Source organism: Choloepus didactylus, chromosome 1 (assembly GCF_015220235.1).
Source record: "Choloepus didactylus isolate mChoDid1 chromosome 1, mChoDid1.pri, whole genome shotgun sequence".
Taxonomy (NCBI): Eukaryota; Metazoa; Chordata; class Mammalia; order Pilosa; family Megalonychidae; genus Choloepus; species Choloepus didactylus.
Genome location: NC_051307.1, coordinates 1,173,105 through 1,179,104, shown reverse-complemented (window position 1 = coordinate 1,179,104; position 6,000 = coordinate 1,173,105). Strand labels below are relative to the sequence as shown.

The following is a 6,000-nucleotide window of genomic DNA, read 5'->3' as shown; positions in this document are numbered from 1 at the left end:
GCCGTGGGCCGGAGGGCCTGTGCGGAGCTCCCCCCAGGAGGCCGCCCCTGCCCTGGTGGGGGTGGCTGCGGAGGCTCTTGGTGGGCGCTGTGACCCGGGAAAGTGAAAGCGGAGATGTCCCCACTGTCCCTTCAGTAGCTGAGCTGGGGCCAGCACAGGGACGGGGCGGGAGCGGCACTGCGCCCACCAGGGTTTAGGTGCCCGACAGCCACTGTGCTGCTCCCTCCAGGGCAGGTGTGAGTGTAACGGTGTCCGCCCTGCCCATGAGCGACCAGGAGGCTCCCGAGGTGCGACAGGAACGTGGGGCCCGGCCCGGGCTTGTCCAGGCGTCGGGCTAAGGCGGAAGCAGGGCTCCCTCTCTTGCTCTGATCCGCTCCCCATGGTCTCCCTGGGGCTCTGCGAGGCCAGGAGGGCAGTGCCCCTGAGCTTTCTCATGGTTTGCTCTGTCAGCTGGTCGCTGTACCCGGGTTTGCTACGTGCCCGTGCGACGAGCGGTGGCAGTACTGGGGGAGAGGGGGCTTGACAGACCCTTCTGTGGGTCCGATTTGTCTCAAGGATTCCCAGTTTGTGGTCCCTGCCACACCCAAGGGGCTTTCCCCCTTAGCTTTGTATTTTAATAGTTTCTTTCTTGCCACTTTCTTTAATTTTTATCTTAAAACCCCTTGTCAGAGCGCCGTGAGTGCAGAAGGCTAAATGTGTGTGGACTTTACAGTGCAATTACCAGACAGAAGGCGGGGCCCCAAGTAAAGAAAGGCTTGGCAGGGCGGGCAGGCCTGTAGCCCACCGCCCTCCTGGTATGCGAGTATTCGGTTAAACGGTTCTCAGTGTTGAAATCTGTCTCTGCCAGAGAGATCCCTTAGAGACGACTCCATACCTCTAATAAGATAGTTTCATCTGACCCTAGTCACAAAGGCAGCAAACGGATATACGTTAAGAGTCGGTTTTAGAAACTTAAATGTAAAAGCAAGGGGCAAAGCAAGGGGTGCCCACGACACACAGCCACCTCCAGACGGCCAGGCCCCAGCGCTGGCAAGTGCCTGCTCTCCCCCTAGCCTTGCACTTCCCTTCCAAGCACTCCCCGAAGAGAGCAGGTGGTGTGGAGGGAGGGCGCTGGTGACGTGGCAGCGGCAACCAAAACAAAGATAGTAGTTCTAATTTTAGAGACCAATGGTGCCCGTGGAGGCAGACGGAGAAGGGTGGAATTTGGGCTGCCTTCGGGAGGAATGACTTTGAAAATAAGGCAGTCCCAATGACCCCTGACTCTACGGCTACACGTGAGTGTGTGGGGATGTGGGTTTTTTCTTTTTTCCCAGAGAGGGTGATAAAGTCAATACCGCGTGGTTTATGCAAAATACTAGAAACCTTGCATTTAAAAAAAGATAAAAGTGGAGCTGCTCTGCCTGCCGTGGGGGAGGGGCCGGGCCCGCATGTGCTCCGGGACCGCAGCGCACTGTCTCTGTCTCTCACACACATGCACACGAACTCACGCACGCACGCCCGCTCCCTGCCAGCAGTGACTCATCAACTCCGGGGGCTGAGATGTCTGTCTGAAGCTGGGAGAGGCCAGGGGAGGGCAGGTCAGAGATTCGTTCTGCTCTCGAGGGGGAAGGCCCAGAGGACACAGGCAGCTGGCCCCGAGCACAACCAGCCATAAAACACCCCACGCTTATTGTAGGTTAAAACTCGAGAGCCCACCAGGGAAGCTGGGGCTGGCGTGTCCCCGATGGTGTCATCAGGACTTGTGCTCACCTCCAGGATGTTTAATCTGCATGTTTTGGAGCCATCTGTTTCCCTCTGTTCTTTGAACCCAACTTACCAACACTGGGTAACTTCTGGTGTCCTTCGCATCTGCAGATAGTAGCGCAGACGCACATCACCGCGTGTGCTCGGTCCGCGTTTCCAGGAATCAATGTGTGTGGGGGTTGGTAGCAAGGACACACCTTGTGGGAACGCAGAGCCGGTGCCTGCCGTGGCTCTGGGAGAAGTGTGGGACGAGGGCCTCCTGGGGGTTAAACTGCTGCCTGGGAGGAGGGCGTGCAGGCCGCGCCCCGCGCAGCACCAGGATCCACACTTTTCTTCCCTGCGAGTCTTTGGAAGGCTCCACCACACTCACCTCTCCCTTCAGGGCAGATCCCGGGAAAGCGGCCTGGTGGTGCCAGCTTCGGCATCCCGCGCTGGAGCGTGCTTCCCAGCAGCTGGGCCACGGCCTCCTGTCCCCGGGCAGGTGCCCCTGCACCGAGCCCCCTCCCCCAGCCTGGTCAGCGGGGGGGGGGGTGGGGGGGGTGGGGGTGGGGTGGGGGGGGGGGGTTCTGGGGGTGGGGCGAAGGGCACGGGGGAGGGGCGCTTGACTGGCCTGCCTAATAAATTGCAACCAAACACTGCGGAGATCCTGTGACTAGGCTGGGTACATACATTGTGACCCAGTCCTGGCAAAGAAGAAAACTCAAGTCCAGAGGTTTGGTGAGTTTCCTTAACCAGGGCATTTGGCACGGGCTTGGTTCTTGTTTTCCCTCCATCACCCCGGGCTGCTTCCCAAGGCAGCTTTTTAGGAGAGGAAACTGAGGGGCAGAAGTGCAGGGATGTGCAGGGAAGGAGGGGAGGTGGCAAGACTCGGAGGAGCCCTGAGCAGGAACAGTGGCCCCGGGGGCAGGGCCTGGGCAGCGGCCTCTGTGAGTGAGGAAGCGGATATCAGCCGCAGGACGCCGCCTCAGCGGCCGATCTGAGGCTGGGTACAATGCTTTCTCGTCTAGGCCGAGGCCTAAGGGGCCGAGTGCTCCCCGCGTGGAGGCTGCGGGCGGAGCCGCCAGGTGCGGGCAGACACGAAGGTCTCGGAGGGCCGGTGTGCGACGACCCCTGCTGCCCCGTCCTCTTCAGCGCTCCTTCCCCTCCAGATGCCCAGGCCCATGGCCCTGCGGTGGCAGCAGGGAGGCCGCTGTTGCGCCGATCAGGGCAGCCTTTGCGCGTGGAGACTTCCTGGGGCTTGATCTGACACCACTCCAAGAAGATAATTACAGGGCTCCTTCCTCCGCGCTCTCGCATCCCCCAACAAGACACCATGGAGTTATTTATACATGCAGGCTCCGGGGTGCACTTCTCACGGGGAGGACCCCACTGACAGTGACGGGAAGGGGGCGCACAGCACCGGCTCGCGCTAATGGATGGGCGGAAACGCACCGACACACGTTGCCGGCGAGGGCCCAGCGGCTCCTCGGCTCGGGGATAGTGGCCCGGGTCTGCCTGGCCTGGGCGCAGCTGCTGCCGGCGCGGGGGTGGGCTGCTCGGGTCGCAGCTTGGCTTCCAGAGCTCTGATAATACCGGATACCATGCGCGCAGACACACATTATCTTGTGTCGAGGGCGGAGGCACCAGATGAGCTGCTTTTTTCCTCCCAGCTTTGGCAGGAACCTGCGGTAATTGAAAGTTGTTAGGGTCCAACAAGCTGTCCTGAAAACACTATCATTACTTTCCTAATGACTATCTGTGTCTTTCAGGATGCGCCCAAGGCAGCCGGGAGGCCGCGGGTCCTGGAGCTGACGGGAAGTGGGAGGCTGACAGCCTGTAATCGGGGTGGGGGAGTGGGGTGGGGGGGCACCCCCTCCACCCCCTCTGCCGCGGTCCACTGGGAACCCTGGCTTCTGAGCCTGCCTCCCCCTGGGTCCAAGGCTGCGCCATCCCTTCTTGGTCACTTTCAAAGCCACATCCAGCTGTGCTTTGCTAGCGTCCACCCAGGCAACCTCCCTCCTACCCCAGGGTGGGCTCTCCGGAGCGCAGGAGCCTCCTCGGCTTCGCTGGTGGAAACCTGTGCAGTGTCGCCGCTTTCCCGAGTGGGGGCTCCTCTAGCCCCCGCCACCAGGATCCCCCTCTGAAGTATTCATGACCCAGCCACTGCCCCACCTTCCTCATCCGGCCACTCCACTTCGAGTCCCAGCCTGGGGGAGGGGTGGGGGCTGCTTTCCTGCCCCAGCCACCACCTGCTGCTCACCCTTCTGCCCTTCCCTTTCCCTTTAAAATGCTGTCTTTGAATTACACAGGAACATTGAAATACAAATGAGAACAAACCTCTTCCTGAGCCTGCCGCCCATTCTGCTGCCCTGTGCCTAGTGTGGACCTTCCAGACCTTTCTGCCCTGAATAGCGTGTCCCTGTCTCCCAGCTGAGCCGGCCTCTGGGAGAAGTGGCCCAGAATTTTAAACGGGGGAGGGGGTTTCTAACACCTCCACAAAAAGAAGGGAGCATGATGGTGGCTTTGAGGTGCTGCAGCAGAGCTGGGTGAGCTTCCAGGCCCTCAAATCCTTCGGAGCAGGCAGAGAGGGGGGTACGGACCCTGTTACACTTAATGCATAGCTGTTGCCACTGGGTTACGGTCACCTGGAACTACTGGCCGGCCTGAGGTGTGTTAGGACGCCGGAGTTTTGCTGGCTCCCTTTGAGTTCCCGCTGTGACCCAGCCTCTCCCCGACCCCAACCCAGGGCCTGAGGAGGTGGGGTATCAGAGGAGAGGCGGCTGAGGCCTGGAACCGGTCGCCTGGAGAGGGGCACTCGGCCCTGGCTGCGAGGAGAAGCACTGCCTTCCCCTCCAGTCCAGAAGGGGCCAGGGGTGCCCATGTCTCTCCATAGCTCCAGAGCAGATGGGCCTGTGAAGGGGCCGCGAGCGGCTCCCCGAGAGGGCCCGCAGTGGTGGGGCTCAGTCCTGCTCCAGGGCGCCGCCCCGGGCCCCGCCAGCTCGGGTCGCCTTCGCTCGTGAGAAGAGGCTCTGGGTCGGGAAGGCGCCCCCTCCCCAGAGCGTCTGGAGACCCGGCCCCGCCCCGTCCTGCCCCCGGTGTGGGGGGCCTCAGGACCCAGAACCAGGGGGAGGCCCCGCCCCGCCTCCCGGGAGCAGAGGCAGGGCTTCGGGGTCCAGGTCCGGGCGGAGTGCGCGTCCTGGGACCCCCATCCGGACCCCCGCAGCCCACCCTGGCGCCTGGTCCTCGCACAGCGCGGCTCCGAGGACGCGCTGGAAAACATGACTCTATGCTAAGAACAGGCCATAATTCATAGACGAGGAACCAAGGTTTCAGCTTCACGCAAATGAAACAAACAAAAAGTGCAGGCGGCCTCGGGAGGTGGGGAACCGATAATGAAATTAACAACGGCCCGAGGAAGGCCGCGGTGCGGGTCACCCGTGGGACGCACGCCGACAGGTCGTCGGGACTGTGCGCAGACGCCCACCCGCGGTGCCGGGGCCGACGCCCAGGAAAGCTTCCCCGGCGGTCTGGGGCTGAGGGGCCCGGGCGAGGGGCCCAGACCCGTGGGTGCGGGGCCGGGGTCGCGGGGCGGGGACCCGGGGGTTCCGGCACCCAAGAGGACCGCGCGCCCGAGGCTCCGCTTCCGCCCGGGAAGGAGGGGCGGGCCCGGGGCGGGGCGCACCTGTGTCCCTAGCGGACAGGGACCGGCCGGCGCCGCCATTGCCCCGCCCTTTCCGAGGCCCCGCCCCATCCCAGTGACCCGCCCTTCCCGAGGCTCCGCCCCTCCCCGTTCGGGCCCCGCCCTGCCCCATTCCCGTGACCCGCCCTTTCCGAGGCCCCGCCCCATCCCCGTGACCCGCCCTTTCCGAGGCTCCGCCCCTCCCCGTTCGGGCCCCGCCCCGCCCCATTCCCGTGATCCGCCCTTTCCGAGGCCCCGCCCAATCCCCGCCCCATTCCCGTGACCCGCCCTTTCCGAGGCCCCGCCCCATCCCCGTGACCCGCCCTTTCCGAGGCTCCGCCCCTCCTCGTTCGGGCCCCGCCCGGCCCCGCCCCATTCCCGTGACCCGCCCCGCCCCATTCCCGTGACCCGCCCTTTCCGAGGCCCCGCCCAATCCCCGCCCCATTCCCGTGACCCGCCCTTTCCGAGGCCCCGCCCCGCCCCGCCCCATTCCCGTGACCCGCCCTTTCCGAGGCCCCGCCCAATCCCCGCCCCATTCCCGTGACCCGCCCTTTCCGAGGCTCCGCCCCTCCCCGTTCGGGCCCCGCCCCGCCCCATTC

The 6,000-nt window shown here is 64.0% G+C and overlaps 1 protein-coding gene across 1 annotated transcript in view; it reads left to right on the top strand.

Moving 5' to 3' along the window:
• The first annotated feature begins 1,239 nt into the window (after window positions 1-1,239).
• Window positions 1,240-6,000, top strand: part of PCBP3 (poly(rC) binding protein 3) — a 357,863-nt gene continuing 353,102 nt past the window's right edge. The window contains exon 1 of the mRNA XM_037830105.1: window positions 1,240-1,274. The gene's annotated coding sequence lies outside the window, so the exon portion shown is untranslated. The remainder of the gene's footprint in view (window positions 1,275-6,000) is intronic.